Raw genomic sequence first — 24,131 nt, forward strand, 5'->3', positions numbered from 1 at the left:
GGAAATGAAGCTGTCACTTAGACTGCTAATATTAGCAACCAGTTTTATTAAACTGAAGTGACATTTTAAGGCTCAGCTGTTGTTCATTCTGAGAGACACAAATCGTAGGGTTTAGGCTCTTGGGACCACTTCTGCGCATCAACTATTATTGAAGTGATCCAACTCGGTTATATCAACAAATGTAGTAAATAACTGGCACACAGATTTAATGAAAATCCCAAAGTCAATGATAAATGGAATATGCAGCAGTTAGAGAGTACTTTCAATCAAGTAATCCAAGCTGCAAATATTCCCTTCAAGTAAGTTATCAGGTGAGGAAATGTTATCTGCTCAGTGTGGGCCTGGTGGTTTCCAGTGGACCCAGTCTTGTTGCTTCTCTGGTGTTAATTGTGTGTTAATTATATTGTTGGGTGGGGGGGGGGGGTTGCGGTGCTGGGGCTTAATTATCAACTGCGATAACAGGGAAAAAACGGTTTGATCCTCTACTTATGCCACACATACTTTGTCAACCTTGGCTCAATGGGTAGCACTCCTGCCTCTAAGTCAGAAGGTTGGGGGTTCAAATCTCACTCCAAAAAACTCAGTACAAAATCCAGGCTGGCACTCCAATTCAGCACTTAGGGAGTGCTGCACTGTCAGAGATGTGGGTTCTCAGGTGAGATACAAAACCAATGCCCTGTCTTCCCTCTCAGGTAGATGTAAAAGATCCCATTGTGCAACATTAAAGAAGAGGAGAGGAATTATTCCCAATGCCCTGACCAATCTATATTCATATATATCACCAAAACAGATTATCTGGTCATTCTCACAATAGTGTTTGTGAGAGCTTGCTGTGCAGAAATTGGTTGCCACATACAGCAGTGACTATTCTTCAAAAGAACTTCAATAGTTGTAAAGCACTTGGGACAACCTGAAGTAGTGAAAGGTATAATGTGAATATTCGTCTTTCTTTCGTTATTTTACATTAGGTTAAGGGGAGATTTCATGGAATATTCAAAATTATGGGGATTCTGATAAAGTAAATAAGAAACTTACCACTGGCAGGAGGCTTGGTAACTAAAAGATACAGATTTAAGATAATTATCAAAAAAGCAGGCTGGGAGAAGAAGACTTTTTTTACAGTAAGTTATGGTAATCTGTAATCTACTGCTGAAAGGGTGGTGGAATCAGATTCAGCAGTAACTTTCAAAAGAGGATTGGGTAAATACTTGAACAGGAAAAATGTACAGAGCTAAGGGAAAAGAGCAGGGGAATGGGACGAATTGGATAGCTCGTTCAAATGGCACACACAGGCTCTGCTTGGGCATCAATTTAATTGCCTTGGGTGGCAAACCATTTACCGCTGTGTCTTCACAGATCTCACTTCTGCCACAGTGTTCAGACTCCAGTTACAAGCTCATTATCACACACCTCACCATTGTCTCAGAATTTTAAACAGAGGACATAAGTAGGGCAAAAAATATTCATGTGTTTCAGACCAAAGGGGAAAATGGAGTGCAGCTGAGCTTACTGAATGAAGACTTAGGGCTGAATTTTGCGTTTGACGGGCGGGTGGGCCTGACCGACTTTAGCAGGCGGGCAGCTGATCCCCACCACCAAAACAGGCCATACCACCATTTTGCACAGGCAGGCCAATTAAGGCCCGGCCAGCGGGATTCTGACTCCCGTGTTCATCGGGAAAATTAAATTGGTGGCGGGCTTGTTCAGACCTCTAGTTCCACTGGGGAACCAGCAGTCTGTGTAAAGAGTGGCCTCCTTTAGGCTGTTCATTCCAGCCAGTGACCGGGCAGCACAAGAGGTGAGGGCAGAGGAGGAGGAGGAGGGCAGGCAGCAGGATAGGCCAGCGGGGGGGCCAATGTGCCCCTCGGTTCTCTGATGCCTGCCTTGCTGTCTTCCTCGAAGAGGTGTCACCACGTCGGGAGGTGTTGTTTCCCAAGGATGGGAGGAGGAGGGCACCCCCATGTCACCAGGCAGGCATGGCAGGAGGTGGCGGAGGCTGTTAGCTCTCATGATGCTGTGCAGCGCACAGGAACCCAGTGCCGCAAGCGCTTCAATGATTTGTTGCACTCTGGAAGGGTGAGGACCATGTCAGCCTTGGCCATTTTACCCAGCAGGTAGCCTTAGCCTTTGCGGCCCTCCGGACCAACTCCCGTCTTGCTGTCGTTACCACATTGGGCGTTTGGCGCATGCTGGGTGGGCAAACAGATAGTGACCATGCTTACATCAGCCTTAGTGGTTGAGGAGAAGCTGGGTTCTCCCTGCAGCATATGTTGGTGTTTGTCGCATTTAAGTTGTCTGGGGGCAACCTGCCGGGGAGGCGGCTAGACACATACTCAGAACTCCAACACATGTCTTATTGATGGTGGTGAGATGGTGCAAGGGGAGCCTCAAGGTGTCGTGGTCAAGAGCCATCTGCTGGCATCGGCGCCAGACCTAGTTGTGCCTCCTTGCCATAGGCGCTAAGACCTGTGTGTTATTCAAAGTGTTGGACGCCAAATGTGTCCAAGGTGGCCGTTGGGATAGGGGGTTGGGAGCAGCCATACTATCTTCTGGGGACTGATCACCAGTAGTGTGGACAGGGGCCACTGGAGGCCTCAGATGGGTCACTGTGGTTGGGGTGCGGAGTGCGCGTGCAGAGTACATGAGCAATTAGCCCCAATAAACCCTCTTCTTTGTTCTGCAGGCAAAAACAGAGCACAATAGCTGGGAGCATTTGAGGACTGGTAGTGGGCACGTCGTGCTGCAGCAACTAACCACATATGAGGAGCAGGGCATGGAGCTGGGGAAGAGGCAGGCAGCCAGGTCGGCAGCTGTTGGTGAGGCTGGGGTGCAGTGGCCAGGTATTTGAGGGGTACAGTCCCATCCGCTCTGTCTCCCCACCATCCAAACCACTGATGGTTGCTGCAATCATTAATGCAGCAACACTGCTCATTCACAGACTGATACAGTCAGACGTGTGGGTCATACACAAAGGTCCCTCGGCCCCTTGAGGAATGTGTGTCTCTAGCACCTTCCAAAGTCGCCTTATCCCATTTGTGACCACTATCCCCGTGGCCTAACATGCCATGGCATCGCTGCTGCACATCCAAAGACTTATTGCATCTTAGGAGGGTTTGTACCTCCACCACCCTTTCAGCCAGTGTGTCCCACATTACTCTGTCCAAAATCCTCATCACCTCACCTGTCAACCTCATGGCACTCAACTTAAATAAATGCAACCACCTTAGTCATCCCCGCGCCAAGGGGAAATGTTGCCTTCTGTCCACCGGTTCTATGCCCCTCATAAAGGTATGAAGGTCAATAATGTGACCTGTTAATCTCCTGTGCTCCATGGCAAATGTCGCAAGTGTTTGCAACGTTTCCTCATCACTCCAACTCTCCAGGCCAGCATGCATCCAGGTCAGGAACCTCTGCAATCTCCCCACTCCAATGCCATCCCTCCCAAGAAGTGCAGGTCACAACGGAATGCAGAAGTGTAGATGTGACCTCGACAGCATTTTCTGCACTTGCAACATGACCTCCCTTTCCCTACATTCTATTCCTCGGCTAATAAAGGCATGACTGGCTTCAACCTTGTTAAACGCCTTATCTTCCTGTTCTGCTACGTTAATGGGTCTGCCCAGCAAGGTCCGTGTAATTGTTGTGACTTCCCACGGTCCTACCTTTACTCATGTATTCCCGTACCTTGCTTGTCTTGCCCAAGTGCTTAACCGAACGCTTATCCACATAACATTCCATGTGGCATTCCTGAGGCCATCTGATCAGCCTGTCTGTATACGGGTGTAATGTTTGGACCTCCTCTTGACTATTTATCACCTCACCAATGTTCGTCTCCTTAGGTTCTTGAAGGGTGAGCAACTTATGAGGTTGGGGGGTGGGGAGAAAGGGATGAATGGTGTTAGTGACTGAACGCAAACTGATGCACTGCCCTTGTTAATTTCAGCAACACCACCGCATGGCCGCCACCAACACATCCAGAGCCCCCCTTCCACATCTGACGGCCAAGACTTGCAACTTGCGTCACATCCTTTCAGCAAGCCAGGCATCAGCGCAGCCACAAACACTTTGACGTCGGCTAGTGTCCCAGGGCACAGTGGAGAGGGCACTTCTCAGACATCCCATGAGTGTTTGAGTGGACATTGATGTTTCTGTACTAAGCCCTTAGTTGCAGCTGATGAGGTGGAAGATGTGGCACCTGAGTGCCACATGTGGAAGTGCCAGGCAATGCTGGTCCTGCTGATCCATGTGTGTGGAGCTAGCTGAAGATTTGTTTGATTAAAGTGCCCCGGCTGTCCCTGCCTTCTTGGTGTAGTAGCAGGTCGGCGTGCTGCCCCTCATCAGTGCCCTGTGCTTCCTCATCCTCTGAGCCACTGCTGGATTCATCATGTGCAGCCTCATTCACTGCGTCAAGGTCTTCATCACCAACTGCATACCCCCTTTCCAGTGCAAGATTGTACAGAGCGCAGCAGACTACCACGATCAGATAGCCGCGATCTGGGGGGTACTGGAGTGTGCCCTCTGAGCGGTCCAGGCAATGGAAGCACATCTTGAGAAGACCGATGGCTCTCTCCAACACAGCCCTTGTGGTGCTGTGGCCCCTATTGTAGTGCTGCTCAGCTTCTGTTCTTGGATGACGGAGAGGCGTCATGAGCCACCTTCTGATGGGATAGCCCTTGTCACCCAGCAGCCATCCATCAAACTGAGCCAGAGCACTGAAGAGTCCCGGCACCTGGGAATGTCTGAGGATGTGGGCGTCGTGGGAGCTGCCTGGGTACCTTGCGCAGACTTGTAAAATCTGTATCCTGTGATCACACACTATCTGCACGTTCATGGAGTGGAAGCCCTTCCTGTTGACAAAGGCACCGGGCTCACCTGCTGGCCACATGTGTGCAGTCTATTACACCCTGGACGCGGGGGAAGCCAGCAATGGCCGCGAAGCCTCTGGCTCGCTGTGTCTGTCTTGCCTGGTCGCAGCGGAAGTGGATGAAGGTCAATGCACACCTGAACAGAGCGTCTGTAACCTGCTTGATACAAGTGTGGACAGCTGATTGGGAGACACCGCAAAGATCACCCACCGAGCCCTGGAAGGAGGCAGATGCATAGAAGTGGAGGGCAACTGTGACCTTCAGAGCCGCTGGCATGGGGTGTCCACCCACATGTTGGGGGAGATCTCAGGACCAAATATCTGAAAGATACAGTTGACTGTCTCCCTTGATAGTCGGACCCTCCTTCGGCACTGCACCTCAGTCATATTGAGGTAGCTGCTTCACCACCTGTATACCCTGGCAGCAGGATAGTGGTATCTTCTGCAGCCCCTTCCACCTTGGACAACCTCTTGGCCCTGCGCCCCTTGTGCCTGTGCCTGGCCTCCCAAAGGTGGCTCCCCTGAAGGCTGATTGTCCAGACCTGGCCTCCTCCTTATTCTATCCCTCCCTTCCTCCTTAGAGGAGCTGCCTTTGGTGGAGATGTCAGAACCCATACCCAGGCTAAATGGAGGCCTCCGGAAAGCTGCAAGCCCGATAAAGATTACTGTCTGCAGGCTGGCGAGCTGAAGCTTCAACGTACAGAGAAAGCTGATGGAAATCGATCTGAACTGCTAACAATCACACAGGAAAGCTTAATACACTTTCTGCAATAAATACTTCAGATAAAACATTAACAACCCCTCTGAGCCCAGATAACCCGCCCGTGGATGAGGTTTGTTAAAAAGTCAGTTACCTGCCTGCCCGTTAGGCCCGTGCGCCGAGGCGAAGATTGTACGGGCTCCTCAAAGTCGGCCTCAATTGGCGAGTTAAGGACTTTAACAAGGTCTTTAATTAATGACGGGCGTGCATCCTGCTTCATAGCTCCCGCCCAGCTAAATATCGCGATGGCGCGCGGTGATGTCAGGACGCTCACACGACGTCGCTGCACGATATTTTAAGCATTGACATGCGGGCTCCACCACCCACACGTCAGCCATAAAATTCTGCCCTTGGAATTTAGCGAAGGGGGGGCGCGGTGAGAGGGCAAGAAGGACGTGTTTATTTCCTTTTTCTATTTTTCTCACCCCATAGGAATTGGTTCTTGCTCTACTACACAGAACGGAGCTAGCTGCTTGGTGAGTATCTGATAAGTGGGTAAGTTCTATTCTATCCCTTAGGTTTAAAATAGTACACAAATTGATGGTAAAGTTAATAAAATATATAAGAAAGCAACATAAATAATTGATAAATATAATTAAGTAATTATTTAAAACACATTAAGGATGGCAGGACAGGTGATGTGCCAAGGCTGCAACATGTGGGACCTCCTGGATAACACTGTGATCCAGGGCAAACAAGTCTGCAATAAATGTTTGTGGCTTGAGGAACTTTGACTCAGAGTCATTGAGCTGGAGGCTGAGCTGCAGGTTCTGCGACACATCAAGGAAGGGGGAAAGTTACCTGGAAGCTTTATATCAGGAGGCAGAAGCACCACTTAGGATAGGGTCTTCTGATTTGGTCAGTGGTCAGGGACAGGAGGGTGTGACTGTGAGTAGGGCAGGTAAGGGCACCCAGAGGGAGCATTGCAGGAGTGTGAGCCTCTGCAATTGTCCAATAAGTTTGAGGTTCTCTCAGCTTGTTTGGATGAGAGTGGGAGCTGCAGGTTGGATGAGCAAACTGACTATGGCACCGTGGTACAGAAGCCATCCAAGTGGGGGAAGCCAAAAGGAATGTAGCGGTAGTAGGGGACAGTATAGTGAGAGGATTGACATTGTTCTCTGCAGCTGAGAGTGAGAGTCCAGATGGCTGTGTTGCCTGCCCTGTGCCAGGGTTCAGGACATCTGCTCAGGGCTGGAGAGGAACTTACAGCGGGAGGGGCAGGATCCAGTAGTCATGATCCATGTAGGTAGGAATGACAGAGGCAGGATGAGGAAAGAGGCTCTGAATAGTCAGTATGACAAGCTCGGCACCAAACTAAGATGCAGGATCTCAAAGGTAAGAATTTCTGGATAATTACCTGAGCCACATACAAATTGGCATCGGATAAATAAGATTAGAGAAATGAATGCATGGCTCAAAAACTGGTGTGGGAGAAGTGAGTTCTGGTTCATGGGGCACTGGCACCAGTATTGGGGAAAGTGGGTTCTGTACCATAGGGATGGCCTACACCTGACCCATGCTAGCGCTGGTATCCTCGCAAGTCGCATAACTAGGGAAGTAGAGAAGGTTTAAAACTAAATATTGCGAGCAAGGGGTCAAATTTTGGAAGATGTGATAAGCCAAAGAACAGAGATAAGGCATGAGAGAAAGGTATTAATATGGGAAATGATAAACAAACTGTGACAGGAAGGGACAGAGTACAATTATATGAGTAATTCAGCAGATAAGGTTTGGATGCTACAAAAATAATAAAAGGTCAAAACTAAAGGCTCTGTAGCTTACCACGCATAGCATTTGAAATGAAACAGATGAACTGATAGCACAAATAGAAATAAATATGATCTGATAGTCATTACAGAGATATGGCTACACAATGACATAGATTGGGACCTGAATATTGAAGGGTATGTGATATTTAGGAAGAATAGGAAGTTAGGAAAAGGTGGAGGGGTGGCTCTGTTAATTAATGAGGGTATTAGCACATTAGAGAGGGGTGACCTAAGTTCAGGAAAGCAGGATGTAGAAGCAGTTTTGCTTGACATAAGGAATGATAAAGGCAAGAAGTCACTTGTGGGAGTGGTGTACAGGCCCCCTAATTGTAACTACACAGTAAGGCAGAGTATAAAAGAAGGGATAAAGGGAGCGTGCCAGAAAGGTACAGTAATAATCAAGGGGGATTTTAATCTACATATAGGCTGGAGAAATCAGATGGGCAAAGGTAGCATAGATGAGGAGTTCATAGAATGTTTTCAGGATAGTTTTGCAGAACAGCACGTTCTGGAGCCAACCAGAGAGCAGGCTACAACAAAAACAGAAAATGCTGGAAAAACTCAGCAGGTCTAACAGCATCTGTGGAGAGAATTAATGTTTCGAGTCCATATGACCCTTCTTCAGAGCTAAAGAGAAGTAAAAATGAGAAGTAAAAAGAGAGCAGGCTATACTAGACCTGGTATTGAGCAATGAGATAGGATTAATTGATAACCTCCTAGTGAAGGCACCCCTAGGTAGCAGCGAAAATAATATGATTGAATTTTACATTCATTTTGAGGGAGAAACGAGTACATCCAAAGCTAGTATTTTAAATTTAAATAAGGGCAATTATGAGGGCATGAAAGCCGAGCTAGCTAAAGTGAACTGGCAAATGAGGTTAAGATCTAGGTCAGTAAAGGTTCAATGACAGACATTTAAATGGATATTTCAGAATACACAGAATAGATACATTCCAATGAGAAAGAAACAACCCAAGCGGAGGGCCCACCATCTATGGTTAACTAAAAAAACTAAAGACAGTATCAAACTCAAAGAAAAAGCATATAATTATGCAAAGACGGGTGGCAGGTCAGAAGATTGGAAAGAATATAAAGAGCAGCAAAGAATGACAAAAAGATTAAAACGGAGGGAAAAGTTAAAGTATGAGAGAAAGCTAACTAGTGATATAAAGATGGATAGTAAGAGTTTCTAAATAAGAGTTAACAAAGTGGGTGTTGGCCCTATGGAAAGTGCATCTTTGATAATGGAAAGCAGGGAGATGGCAAATGAATTGAAAAGGTATTTTGCTTCAGTCTTCACTATAGCAGACACACGTAACATCCCAAAAATAGCTCTAAGTCAGGAAATGGAAGGGAGGGAGGAACTCGGGGAAATGGTATTAAGCAAATGGTTGGGGTTGCAGGCTGACAAATCCCCAGGTCCGGGTGGACTTCAACCTAAGGTCTTGAAAGAAGTGGCTAGTGAGATAGTTGATGCACTGGTTTTAATTTTCCAAAATTTCCCAGGTTTGGGTAAGGTTCTATTAGATTGGAAAATAGCAAATGTAACTCCTTTATTCAAAAAGGGAAGGAGCCAGAAAGCAGGAAACTATAGGCCAGTTAGCCTAACATCTGTCATTGGAAAGATGTTAGAAGCTATTATTAAAGATGTTGTAGCTGGGCAGTTAGAAAAATTGAAGGTAATCAGGCAGAGTCAACATGGTTTTGTAAAAGGGAAATCATGTTTAACCAATTTACTGGAGTTCTTTGAAGGAATCACATGTGCTGTGGATAGAGGGGAACTGGTGGATGTACTGTACTTAGATTTTCAGAAGGTGTTTGATAAGGTGTCACATCAAAGGTTATTGCAGAAAATAAAAGCTCATGGTGTGGTGGGTAATATATTGACATGGATAGAAGATTGGCTAGCCAACAGGAAGCAGAGTGTTGGCATAAATGGGTCTTTTTCTGGTTGGCAGGATGTGATGAGTGGTGTGTCTCAGGGATCTGTGTTGGGGCCTCAACTTTTTACATTTATACAAATGACTTGGATGAAGGGATCAAAAGGATGGTGCTAAATTTGCTGATGACACAAAGATAGGTAGGTAAGTAAATTGTGAAGAGGATGTAAGGAAGCTGCAAAGTGATATAGATAGGCTAAGTGAGTAGGCAAAGATCTGGCAAATTGAGTATAATGTGGGCAAATGTGAAATCATCCATTTTGGCAGGAAGAATAAAGAAGAAGCTTATTAACTAAATGGTGAAAGATTGTAGAGCTCTGCGATTCAGAGGGATCTGGGTGTCCTAGTGCATGAATCACAAAAGGTTAGTATGCAGGCACAGCAGGTGATTAGGAAAACTATTAGAATGTTATCATTTATTGTGAGGGGAATTGATTATAAAAGTAGGGAGGTTATGCTTCAGTTGTACAGGACATTGCTGAGACCACATCTGGAGTATTGTGTACAATGCTGGTCTCCTTACTTTAAGAAAGCTGTAAACGCATTAGAAGCAGTTCAGAGAAGGTTTACTAGACTAATATCAGGAATGGGCAGGCTGTCTTATGAGGAAAGGCTGGACAGGTTAGGCTTGTATTCACTAGAATTTAGAAGAGCAAGAGGCAACTTAATTGAAACCTTTATGATCCTAAGGGGTCTTGACTGGTTGGATGTGGAGAGGATGTTTCCTCTTGTGTGAGAATCTCGAACTAGAGGTCACTGTTTAAAATTAAGGGATCGCTCATTTAAGACAGAGCTGAGGAGGAATTTTTTTTCTCTCAGGAGGTAGTGAGTTTTTGGGATTCTTTTCCTGAAAAGGCATTGGGTGCAGAGTCTTTGAATATTTTTAAGGCACAGCTAGATAGATTCTTGATTAACAAGGGGGTGAAAGGTTATTGGGAATAAGCAGCAATGTGGGGTTGAGGTTACAATCAGATCAGTCATGATCTTATTAAATGGCAGAGCAGGCTCGAGGGGCTGAGTAGTCTACTCCTGCTCCTAACTCATATGTTCATATGTACCTGTTAGCAGACTCATAGCTCAAGTCACCATTCCAAGTGCTGTGGATAAAGGAGCATATTTAAAATAGTTGGAACTGAACCACTGCTAAAGATCTAGAACTACTCCATTCTAACGAAATCTTTGCAAAACACAACTTGAGGCCCGGTGTGCTGAATTTATTGCAGATATCACTGAAGCATCAGTTAGTCCCGTCTGCCCCTGGTCTCCACGGAAACATGGACTTCTGCTGGCAATTTGTATCTAAATGAAATAACTTGTCAGTTCCACTTTCGGCAGATTAGTAAATCCCCTCTATCTTTCACTCCTCGCCTACAATGCTGCAGGCATAATCTTGGCAAGTACTACCTTGAACCCATAGGAGGAAAAATATAACAAACATCCTTTGACGGAATTGGGATTTTGAAATCCACACTTCATTAGAACAATTACAGTGGATTCAGGATGGTGATTATAATAAAAGCCTACAATATTTGGTAAAGAATTGTATCTCCAGGGTGAACACGTGCTTCATTCCTGTCAGTCTATCTTCACCTTTCAAAGTGTCAGAGTACTTCTTAAACCATTTGAGGAAAACTTGGTTGACAGCATAAAGCGTTGATGAGAATATATAGAATTTATAACGCAGTAACCGGCCATTCAGCTAAACTGGTCCATGTCAGTGTTTATACTCTACATGAGCCTTCTCCCACCCCCTCCCTCTTCACCCAACCCTATCAGCACTATTCACCTCAACTACTATTAATGTCCTGAGGAAGCAACTCCTGCTCACTATTGGGGAGCATTCATTCTAGAGTAAATCTGGGAAGAAACTGGAGATGGAATCTTACAGCAGCGAGATTTTACATTCCCGCCGAAGTCAATGGAGTTTAGAGTGGCTCGCCACATTTTACCGCCCCATACCCGCCGCAACAGGGCTGTAAAATTCTGGCCTTGGGGCCAAATTCCAACACACAAGATTGTTGTTCAACATGCGATCAATGAACTGCCTGAATGTCTGGTACTTTTGGAGTACATATCAGTCAGAGTTTTGCCGGTGCTATATACCGATAAAGAATTTTAAATTATAATGTGGCCTGCTCGGTAATGACATTCCACATCTGTTTGCCTACACTTCCCTCCTACTGATTGAGCAAGCCAGTTCCAAGTCTCAGCAACCGATATGGAAGGAGGGCCAGGTCAGCAAGCTGGTTGGGAAATGAAGATTTGGTTAGGAGAACACCACAGAGTAAATATGGAATAGTGATTCTGGGAGAGTCTTGTTGATGTTTACAACCGATAGACAAAACCTATGATCACAGCCGACTTTATAGTATCTGAAAGAATACAGATCGCCCAGCCAGGACACTGACCTTTGAGATGAATTGCCAGGCTTCAGCGGCTTCCACAATGTGGAGTGCAAGAATGAATATTTACTGGGAGAATTTTCAAAACTTTTTCAGTGTCATCTAAGTGAAAAACTAGTGTAAATAATCTTTTGTTTTAGATGAGGAGGTAAAAGTCATCAACTATAATTTTCCATCCCCAAAGGTGATATATGGAGAAACCTTTCTACCTCCTCTGGAGGTCCCCAGCATCGCAGATGCCAGTCTTCAGGGAATTCGAATCATTTCACGCGATATCAAGAAACAGCTGAAGGCACTGGATACTGCAAAGGCTATGGGCACTGACAATATTCCTTCAATAGTACTGAAGACTTGTGTTCCAGAACTTGCAACACCCCTAGCCAAGCTGTTCCAGTTCAGCTACAACACTGGCATCTACCCGGCTATGTGGAAAATTGCCCAGGTATGTCCTGTACTCATAAAGCAGGACAAATCCAACCCAGTTAATTACCGCCCCATCAGTCTAATCTCGATCATCAGTAAAGTAATGGAAGGGGTCATCAACAGTGCTATCAAGCGGCACTTGCTTAGCAATAAGCTGCTCACTGATGCTCAGTTTGGGTTCTGCCAGGGCCACTCAGCACCTGACCTCATTGCAGCCTTGGTTCAAACATGGACAGAAGAGCTGAACTTCCGAGGTGAGATGAGAGGGACTGCCCTTAACATCAAGGCTGCATTTGACCAAGTGTGGCATCAAGGAGCCCTAACAAAACTGGAGTCAATGGGAATCAGGGGGAAAACTCTCCACTGGTTTGAGTCATACCTAGCACAAAGGAAGATGGTTGTTGGAGGTCAGTCATCTCAGCTCCAGGACATTACTACAGGAGTTCGTCAGGGTAGCGTCCTAGGCCCAACATCTTCAGCTGCTTCATCAATGACTTCCCTTCCATTATTAGGTAAGAAGTGGGGATGTTCGCTGATGATTGCACGATGTTCAGTATAATTCGCGACTCTTTAGATACTGAAGTAGTGCATGGCCAAATGCAGCCAGACCTGGACAATATCCAGGCTTGGGCTGACAAGTGGCATGTAACATTTGTGCCATACAAGTGCCAGGCAATGACGATCTCCAACAAGAGAGAGTCTAACCATCACCCCTTGATGTTCAATAATATTACCATTGCTGGGAGTTACCATTGACCAGAAACTGAACTGGACTAACCATATAAATACTGTGGCTATAAGAGCAGGTCAGAGGCTAGGAATCCTGCTGCAAGTAACTCATCTCCTAACTCCCCAAAGCCTGTCCACCATCTCCAATGCACAAGTCAGGAGTGTGATGGAATACATCCCACTCGCCTGGAATGAATGCAGTTCCAACAACACTCAAGAAGCTTGACATTGTCCAGGACAAAGCAGCCCACTTGATTGGCACTACATCCACAAACATTCACTCCCTCTATCACCGACGCACAGTAGCAGCAGTGTCTACAAGATGTACTTCAGGAATTCACCAAGGCTCCTTAGACAGCACCTTCCAAACCCACCACCACCACCACCTAGAAGGACAAGGACAGCAGATAGATGGAAACACCACCACCTGGAAGTTCCCCTCCAAGTCACTCACCATCCTGACTTGGAAACATATTGCCGTTCCTTCACTGTCACTGGGTCAAAATCCTGGAACTCCCTTCCTAACAGCACTGTGGGTGTACCTACGCCACAGGGACTGCAGTGGCCCAAGAAGGCAGCTCATCACCACCTTCTCAAGAGCAACTAGGGATGGGCAATAAATGCTGGCCTAGGCAGCTGAGCCCCTATCCCGTGAATGAATAAAAAAAATGCCAGGCAGTTAGAATTTGGAATTCACCGCTTGAAATTGGATGGGCAGAAATCTCTTCCAATTGAACATTGAGAAGACTGAAGCTGCTGTCTTTGATCCTTGCTGCAACTTTGCTCATTACCTACTGACTCCATCCCTCTTACTGGCAACTGTCTGAGGCTGAACCAGACTGTTTGCAACCTTGGTGTCATACTTGACCTCAAGATGAGCTTCTGATCACATATCCAAGCCATCACTAAGACTGATATTCTTCACTTCTGGAACATTGCCAGACTTCGTCCCTGCCTCAGCTCATCTGCTGCTGAAATCTTCATTCATGCCTTTGTTACCTCTAGTCTTGACCATTCCAACATACTCCTGGTTGACCTTCCACATTCTACCCTCTGTAACCTTGAGGTCATCCAAAATTCTGCTGTCAATATCCCTATTTGCACCAAGTCCAGTGCCACTATTGACCCTGTGCTTGCTGACCTACATTGACTCCCAGTTAAATGACTACTCAATTTTAAAATTCTGACCCTAGCTTTCAAACCTCTCCAATGTAATCTCCTCCAGGCCAACAACCCTCCAAGATATCTGTGCTCATCTAATTTTAGCCCTTCTGAGCCCTTTTAATTGCTCCACTGTTGGTGGCTGCACCTTCAGTTGCCTAGACCCTAAGCAATAGAATATGTTCCCTACACCTCTCTGCCTCTCTACCTCTCTTTTCTTCTCTAAGACAATCCTTAAAATCCACATCTCAGACCAAGCTTTTGGTCATCCTCCTAATATCGCCTCATGTGAACCAGTTTCAAATTTTGCTTTATAATGCTTCTGCAAAGCACCTTGGGACAATTTGTTATGCTAAAGGTGCTATATAAATATAAGTTGTTATTGTTGTCGATAGGGTGGTAGATACATATTCAGTAGCAGCCTTCAAAAGGAAATTGAATAAATACTTGAAGGAGAAAAAAAACAATCTGCAGAGGTACAGAACAAAAGCAGGGTAGTGGACTAAATGGATTGCTCTTTGAAAGAGCCAGTGCCATTCGATGGGCTGAATAACCTCCTTCTGTGATGTATTATTGTATGATGCAATGGTTCTAAAAATTCAATCCAATGAATTATTGTCTTCAGCTCCATGTAACACAGGCAACTTTTGACACCTTATTCTCTTCTTCCAGTTTAAAAGGAAAGTTCCCTCAAACCACCAGCCAGCCTACCACATGGCAACGCATCAAGAACCTTTCATTCAATGCTCGTCCTTGGCACTTACAAATGCCTATTCTTTCACCTAATCTAATGCTTCTCCTTGGTGCAAGCTGAGGGTTAGGATACCAGCTGCTCATGCCTTGCAAACAGTTCAGAATCACTGAGATGGCCCTCTCATGTGATACTTTGCCCCTGGAAAGGAGGGGGTCACGACTGGTTGCAATGCTGCAGCTTCTTCCTGGATAGCCTGCTAGTACCCCCCTCTTTCCACTGGTGTGGTGACCTGAGGGGGAAGGCCAGAGGCCTGGCACATGATGCTGTGCTGAGGGGCATCACTCTCAGACGGGGTGGACTCCAGCCATTTCTGTTCCACTGGGTCCTGGATCTTCCACTGGCTTGCTCAGTAGGGTGGATGATCTAATTTCAGAGTCTGAAAACTCTGAGAGATGGCAGCAGCAGCCTGGTCACCCTGGTCTGAAGGCAGCTCACTATTCCCTCCCCTATTGCTACCAGAGCTGCAGGCTGGGCCTCCCATTGAAGTGTAGGCACATGACGGGTCCTTGGCTGCTTGTCCACTGCAGATCCCAACGGAACTCACATTCATTCCATTGGTTTCAGTAATGAAGACCTTACCCCACTTCCCACTCCCTCAGCCCCTGTAATTCTCCTAGCATCACTCACTAACCTTATCAAATCTACCCCACAGTTGAAAGGATATAAGCAAGTGTTTGGGGTCAAGGAGCGAGGGACACAGCTTGTAAGTTTGAGCTGGAGGGGATTGGGGTTGGGCTGGAGATACACGCAGCCAGAGATCTTTACACAATCTCATCTTCCTCATCATGGTCTGAGTGCACAGGGAGGCAGTTGCAGCTCATCTTCTTCCAGTACTGTGGTGAATCTGTAACAAAATGCTTGGTGATGGTGGTAGGAGTCATGGAGGGGTCGGGGGAGAGAAGGTGGGGTTTAGAAGCTAAGTCCGAGGGAGAATGACCCCTTTGAAATTAAAGAGAAAGAGAAGGATGGAGATGCTGGTGGTTCAGTGGTGCCTTACTGTTGTCAAGGTGACATGGTGATGTTCATTCACTCACCTGGAGCTAGCAATATGACACGTGGCTTCGCAATCACCAAGAGAAGAGCAGAGTCCCTTTTCATAAGTTCCACACCCTTCTGCATACAGGGCATGAGGAGTTTACTGTTGGTAATGCCCCTGCAGAGAGGCCTGCCTCTTGTGGGCATTATGTGCCACACTCTCAAGATTGAGTCAATTAGGGAAAGGGCAAAAGCTGATTTTGAATTGATTTAATGCCAATCATAATCAAAATAATATGTGTTAATGGCATGGGAGAGCTGAAGCATGAGTGGTGGTAGTATCAACCTGGTTATGTGAAGTGGCTCAGGGTTGTGCATGCAAGATGTGGTTGTTGTGGAAATGGGTAGCTATAGCTATTGTACACCAATAACCTGCAATGGTGTACAATAACCTGCAATGAGTAACATTCAATGAGTTAATTGTGCAGCTATAATTTTTGCAGGGTAAAGAGTGTCCTGGTGCTCAGGGTGACTAAGAAAGAAAAGGAAGACTGCTATCTTGCCTTCCCTGGTGAGGTCAATGAACTGCTTGATAAACTGATCTGAAGTTCTGGGAGACAAAGTTTGCATTCGATGCCAGTGCCACCTCCTTCCACGTGACACGAGTCACATTTCTGACAGATTTCCTGCCACAGAGGCACTGCAGTCTGAGTCTCCCTGATATCAGTTTTCCTCAAGGAGGCTTTGCAGGTCAGACTCTGTCAAATTGTTGCATCTTGTCTGTCTGCCCTGGTCCCTTGTTTGGCTGCATCTGACAGCCGTTCCTAGAGTTGACGTGCTAAAGAGGCAGAAAAACATTCAGGAGAAAATATGAAGCTAGCTGACAAGTGAGTGAGCCAAGTACTGTCATTTATTTATCTGCTGTTGTTATCTGTTGCCAGAACTGGTTGCTTTAAAAGCTGTTTTCTAAGCGCCATGGACTCCAGCAAATCAGATTAATTTTAAATCGGTTTTATGCCAATCACTAATCAAAATAATATGCAACGGAGCTGACCCACGACCCTCTTGTATAAATATTGCTCCAAAGTACTGGCAAGAGTAACTTCTCCCATGGGCCTAAATGTGTGATGCATCATAGCATAAAAAGGGTCTCCCCCGAAAGCTTATTCATTCACCAAGACCCAGAGCTATCATATTTTCCCAAGAACATTTCTTATCGATAACTTGTTTGTTTATATCTGCTGGCTTCCTGTTATACTCTTGAGAGATGTGCAAGTTAATTACTAAGAAATCTTGCTCTAGAGGTTATTGTATAGATAGTCAACTCCTGATAAACCATTGACCTGCTGCGAGTCCAGACAGAGTACAATATTGAATGTTCATGGGAGTTTCAACAGCAGAAACATTAACTCTTCTTCAGGCGCTGGCTGAGCTTCCATGCGTTTCTAGCAACAATGGTTTCAACTTTTAAAATACCAGTCCTTCTCGTTTTACTTTTGCTCTAACTTCATGCATTGCCATGCCTCACATCCCCAGTCTTACAACCCTCCAAGAACTCCACACTCTCCCAACTCTGACTTCTGGCACATCCATGATGTCCTCCTCCCCACTCTTGGCGGCTGAGCCTTCAGCTGCTTAGGCCGCAGGCTCCCGAATTCCCTCCCTAAACCTTATTCTACCTCCCTTTCCTCCTTTAAGATGTGGCTTAAAAGCTCTGTGACCAAGGTTTTGGTTGCCTGTCCTAATCTGTGGCCCAATGTCAAATTTTGTTTAATAATTGCTCCTGTGAAGCACCTAGAGATGCTTTGCCTAGTTAAAGATGCTACATAAATGTAAGCTATAGCATTTGGATACTGCTAATTCTGTGGAGAAACCAGGGTAAATGGCTTTGTTTCTCATACAGCTATCTTCAGCCAGCTGGCCATAATAAAATTCTCATCATTCACTGCTCCTATGGCTTTCAGGAAGTGGCACCCAGAATTTAAACTAGGCTGAAGGACTATTCTGTTTTGCTCAAGTGCCAAACCATTTGTCCCATCCAGCCCAGCAGTCCTGGCTTGCAGAAGAGGTCAACTTGAAAGTGACCCCTAAGTCAAATGGTCTTTCACAAGGAAGAGAAAAAGAAATAACCTATAGTCACATCGAGGGAAAAGGGAAATCTAGGGAGATTTGGAAGAAGTGTTTGAAAAGCTGCCTCATGCTAACATCACAAGAATATATTCCACTTCAATAAAAGGTTCAGGAAATTAGTGACAGGAAGCACACTGTAGCTCCTTTCATCCACCATCATCCCCTCAACCCCCCCCCTCCTCCCACCCACTACCACCAACCCTGTTCTTTCTCTGAACAATGATATTGAGCGCAGGCAAATCAAATAAAAAGAAGTCACATTTTGTTAGAAAACCCATTCACTGATTACACATCAGTGTTAAAACCCAGAACCAATAATTCTGTGAAATGAATTCTTGTTGGAAATCATTTTGTCATTTACATTCTATAAACAACTTCATGCAGTAAGAAAAAAAATACATTGGAGTCTTTCTTAGAATCCTATAATAAATGAATGCAGGGTACTCAAACACATTCATTTCTGTACGTGCCACAGGATTAAACACCACTAATTTAGATACACTGGGGAGATATTGCCAACCATAACAATTCTACTGAAGTAGCGATGTTTAAAGGCATTTAATGAGGACAATATCAGTTAGTCCAAATTTGCATGTTGTGCCTGTCCAGCTGTAAATGAACCTTCAACTATGCTTAATTTTTGAGTTCAAGAAATCCAATACAGTTCCAGTTAACAGTTGGTTTGAAGAATTCTCTATTACTTGTTAACTTACAATGGGTTGAAGAAATTCAAAGAAAATCTCTGTGTTTTCAGGTTGAGAAAAGACAACATCCACTGCAAGGCCCCAAAATCCCAAAATGGCTAACGAACTACTGCACTATAATTTACCCCATTAGTAAATACTCTCGTAATTCAATTTAAAAATAGCCTATAAATCCAATAGCTCAATATTATAAATCTAATATGCCCTGGGCCCTCAGGTCAAGCATTCAATAATACCCTTTGTTTTACTTCTTATGTTGGCATGATCAAATTCTAAACACAATTAAAATATAAGCTTATGAGTTTTAATCATAACCGTTTCACTCTTGTGGTTTATAATATCGTATCACCTCCCCAACTGGATTACTGCCTGCTAATTCACCATTATTATCTCACCTGATGCTGCATTGCTGCACTAATCTGAAAAGACAAACTAATTACACATTTCAACACCACACAAAGGGAGCGAGTCTTTGGATTGCTGGTAGTGTTCCTGCCTTTGAGTCTGGTGGGTTCAGGGTTCAAAGCCTATTTCAGACTATTCTTGTGAGTGGAGCCCTGAACTCTGGGCTGATGTTAGGTGGGTTACACATGCCCACTGGGTGTGGGTGGCTCTCTTCTCCAAAGTATGGGCTGTGGAAGCCCACTCAACCGTCATGCTAACTGCCTCTATCAACCGGTATATAGATGGCTACAGCAATCAAAGCAGCCTTTATATTGCAACCAGTTAGATGAGACAATTCATTGCTTCATGTTACTCTCTACAATGGGAGAATGAGGAGAAACAGAAACATCCCACAATGAAGTAAACTTTTAGTTTTAATTGAAGTTGCACATGGAAAATTTAGCAAAAGGTAAAGAATACGTCAAAACGTCACTCAGAAAATGAAAAAGCACACAGTGGTGTCTGAGCATTCTTTTGTGTTTGCAGAACTCAAAGACAAAGGATTTAATTTTCAATGTTAAGATAATTTGTCTTAGACAAAGCATTGACATGACAGATCAATAATGGCTTCAAGAAAAATAGATTTATGGAGCTTGTAATTTTCTTACACAAAGTGGATGCTGGTTGTGACAATGCTGACTCATGCCTATGCTCCAATGGAAGGGAAACAGAACACTACATCGATGAAATATTGTACAGAAGAGAAATCACCGTCATCATTACAATGAATTACCTTAAAAGTTTAATGACAGTAAGGAGGACAGGGCTCAGGGATGTTACTTCATAATACTGACATAAATACGGATTTGAGAGTATGTTGTATTGAATGAACAATGATGATCAGTATGAGGCAGGCCAGGCATGTTTTACTGTGTGCATGTGACACTTTATTACAATGAACCTAGTTTAAGGTCAGAGAGTTGGTGTTTGAAAAGATCTTTGATAAGGAATACATGGAACGATAGCGCGGCATGCATGGGACAGATGACAGTATGGCCTTTGTGAGGCTTAGCTTTGGAGGCTTCTCAAACTAGGGGTGAAATTTTACAATATCAACAACTTGCATTGGCATGGCATCTTTAATGCAGTGAAACTCCCCAAGGTGCTTCACAGCAACTTAAACAGACAACTTTTTAGCACATTGTGGCCTGGATTATGCCCCTTTCCTACAGATCCCATTTTTGTTAGCAGGGGAAAGGGGGCTGAGCGTGACTCATATATGAGAGAAACCCAAACTCAGCAAGATCATTTGAACTCAGTGTGGAGGGGATTGTGGGGTGGGGGGAAAGGGTGGTAATCAGAGAGGGCAAGGGTGATCGGGTGGAGAAGGTAATCGGGGGTATGAGATTGTGATTGAGGGGCAGGGGTTGGTGATGGGGGTGTGATCCAGAATAGGATTCTATTATAAGGAAAGGTTGCATAGATGAGATTTACATTTCCCTCAACATTGAAGATTAAAAATGAGCTAAGCTGGTTAAAATGATTAAAGGAGTTGATTGGTTAGATAGAAAGGCGGTGGAGTCCAGAAGAAGGGGACATAAGCTTAAAATTATCACAAAGCAATAGAGGGGTGAAGTCAGGAAATATTTCTTCACTCAAAGGGTGGTGGAAATCTGGAACTCTGTCCCCCGAATAGCTGCTGAGGTTTGCCATGAATTAAAAATCTCAAAACTGCGATCGTTGGATTTTTATTAGGTAAGAGTGTCAAGGGATATGGAACCAAGAGAGTTAAATGGAGTTAAGATACAGAGTAAGCAAGATCTATTTGAACGGTGGAACAGGTTTGAGGGGCTGAATGGCATTCTCCTGTTCCCATGGCCCAAGAGATCTGAAGGAAAAGGATAGAAAAACACTTTCAAAATGGTGTGTCATGGTTTGTGGTTCTTTGGCCATTTCTCCATAGTTATTTTTTTAGAAAAAGTAGTGAACTTTTTTTGGGCGAGCCCAATCCTGAGTGGCGGACATACAGGCAGATGACAAGAACGGTTCTGAAGAAGAGTCATATGGACTCGAAACGTTAACTCTGTTTCCCTCTCCACAGATGCTGTCAGACCTGCTGAGCTTTTCCAGCATTTTCTGTTTTTATGACAAGAATTTAAGATGTAAGACGGGCAGACATTTTACACAGATCCCAAATAGCATACAGTAACAACAAATTGTATTTACATACCACCTTTAACAGTAAAATGTCCCATGCGGTTACACAAAAGCAATAAAAAGAAAGACTTGTATTTATATAACACTTTTCTTGACCATTAGATGTCTCAAAGTGATTTACAGCAAATGAAGCACTCTTGAAATATAGTCACTGTTGTAATGTAGGAAACACAGCAGTCAATTTGTGCACAGCAAGCTCCCACAATCAGCAATGTGATCATTCTCTTTACAAGCCTGTATCATAAACCCACTTGTACACTGCATGTAGGCTGCACAGTGAGTGGCTGAAAATAGTGCCCTGCACATGCCTGAGATTTCGATGCATGCTCACAGCAAGTGAGAGCGCATCATCAGAAAATTGCCCCTTACATGTGGAAATCAGTTCAAGGTTTGCTCGTAGTTAAAGAATTCACATTGAATATTCCCTGACCTATTACAGGTCCATTTTTCAATGTTCAAATGGTGCATGCTGTATGTGAAGAAATACAGCAGCTGAAACCAGGGCCACTGGATGTCCATCCATCTCTGTTCCAAGAGCTGGGCACTCTCTTTAGTTACCGTCAGCTTGGTGATCACATCTGATGAATCAACTGATGGAACAAGCAACTTGTAATATTAAATAGAATTACATCGAGAGGACAGCACAGGCACAGGCCAGATTGGCCAAACTAGTCCATATTAGCACTTATCCTGCACACAAATCTCCTCCCACCCATCTTCATCTCAACATATCAGAATATCTTTCAATTCTTTTCCCTCTCATTGTACTTACCTAGCTTCCCTTTGAGTACATCTACACTATTCACCCAACTATTCCATGCAGCTGAGAGTTCCACATTTGAACCAGTCTCTGGATAAAGATGTTCTTCCTGAATTCCTTATTGGATTAATTGGTGACTATCTTACTTACAAGCTCTAGTTTGGTCTCCTCCTCCCAAGTGCAAAAATCTTCTCTAAGTCTCTTACTAATCTAAAAGACATCTATTGGGTCATACCTCAACCTTGCCCTTTCTAGAGAGAACAGCCCCAGTCTGTTCAGTCTTTATCCAATATATACACCTTCTCAGATATTGGTCAGAAGATCTTATGAAGGAGTGTGAATCCGAAAGTGGCATCCCCGCCACTTGTTTAGGTCAATGACACCAACAAGGCCTTGTTGGTGTCGCTGACTGTCACCAGTATCAGAGCTGCCCTTCTTAGATTCACACTCTTTCAGAAGATTTCTAACCAATAGTAGTGATGGAACACTGCCAGCCTGTGAGGCAGACTGCTCTGAAACCTAGGCAGAATCTTGCCCTTGTCAGGTGGGCTCAGTGGGGGCGAGTTGGGGGTGGTCAAGAAGCCAACTGCTGCCTGCGATTGAGGCTGGAAGACGATTTCATGCTGGCGGGCCTTCCAGTGTGAAACACAAGCGGCAGCAGTGGAGGAGGGCGAGCACTAACTTTGCGCATGTGCATGAGTGCGTGCTTCAGAATCTCCCTGAGGCACAGAGTTTTTTTTAAGAATAGTAATTAAAAATGCTATAAAACATGTCCCCTCATGTGACTGTCTCATGAGCAGGGACATGTTATTAATTACATTTTAAAACTTTTATTTGCTTTAGGTAACCTCATCCCGCCCGTGGATGAGGTTTCCTAAAAAGTGCAAAGGCCGCTTGGCCTTTTTGCCTGCCCGCCAACTGTAAGGTTGGACAGGCAATGAACAATTTATTTTAAAAGCCTTGTTAATGGCCTTAACAAGCCTTTTAATTGTCAACGGGCATGCTGCTGATTCCGGCATGCACCCACTGAACGAAATGTCACGCGACTGTGCATTGGCATCGGGACGCTCGCCCAACGTCAATGCATATCATTTTATGCTTGATGCCTGTGTTGTTGTGTTCAATGGTTCAATTGTTCTGTGCTCGATTATGTGAGTCTGCTAACTGATCTATGCTCATTGTGCTTGATTGGCTAAGCCTGGGATGACACAGAGCTTAAAGAAAACAGAAAGACCTCAAAGGTGAGGCTGTAAGCATTAGTGCAGACATTTGTGATTGCAGAGATATTTTAAAGCACCATAAATAAACCTGTTGCACACTCAGAAACTAGTGACATCTCAGCCTTGCTCTCAGATATATAAAATAAACACCAAACCAGCAAATATACAACACCCAGGAGCATACAGAGCCCAAAGCTTAGGGGACTAATGGCCTGCTATGTGCCAGAGTTCATGTGTAAGGTCAAAGGGGTAAAGCTCAGTTCAACATTGCCACTCGTGCAATGACTTGCTATCACTAGAGCCAGCTTGTCATGATGATGCCAGGAAGAGCTCCTCTAGCTGCATCTCAACAGGGCTCATGGTCTGACTGTGCACTGCCGGCAGGAAAATCCACCCCCAGACAGTGTCGATGATGGTAGATGTGGCCACGTGCTGCGTGTGACTGTCTGATTATCTACCCGTCACCCGCTGTGGCAGATCAAAAAACTGAAACAGAATGTCATGTCGTTCTCCTCCCCCTTGTGCAGCCCCTTCTCAATGTACTGCATTGCTGGTCAGACATTACATAGATTTGGAAAGATTTATTTAAGGAAACAATGAAATGGTAGTAATCCCAATGCTTTATGATGATGGGATTTATTTTAACCTAAACCATGTGGCAGGAAACGGACCTTACATAAAATTTCAGAATATACAGCACAGAAGAAGGTCCTTTGGCCCAGCTGTGTCATACTCGTGTTAATGATCCACATAAGCCGCCTCCTCCCAACCCCCTTCAACTAACGTCATCAATATCAACATTCTGGAGGTTACTATTGAGCAGAAACTGAACTGGACTAGCCATATAAATACTGTGGCTACAAGAGCAGGTCAGAAGCAAGGAATCTGCAGTGAGTAACTCACCTCCTGATTCCCAAAAGCCTGTCCGCCATCTACACG

The 24,131-nt window shown here is 44.8% G+C and overlaps 1 protein-coding gene across 1 annotated transcript in view; it reads right to left on the minus strand.

Moving 5' to 3' along the window:
- Window positions 1–24,131, minus strand: part of LOC121285134 (receptor tyrosine-protein kinase erbB-4-like) — a 1,067,779-nt gene that overhangs the window by 631,999 nt on the left and 411,649 nt on the right. The window lies entirely within an intron of this gene.

The sequence above is a fragment of the Carcharodon carcharias genome, chromosome 12, assembly GCF_017639515.1.
Source record: "Carcharodon carcharias isolate sCarCar2 chromosome 12, sCarCar2.pri, whole genome shotgun sequence".
Classification (NCBI taxonomy): domain Eukaryota; kingdom Metazoa; phylum Chordata; class Chondrichthyes; order Lamniformes; family Lamnidae; genus Carcharodon; species Carcharodon carcharias.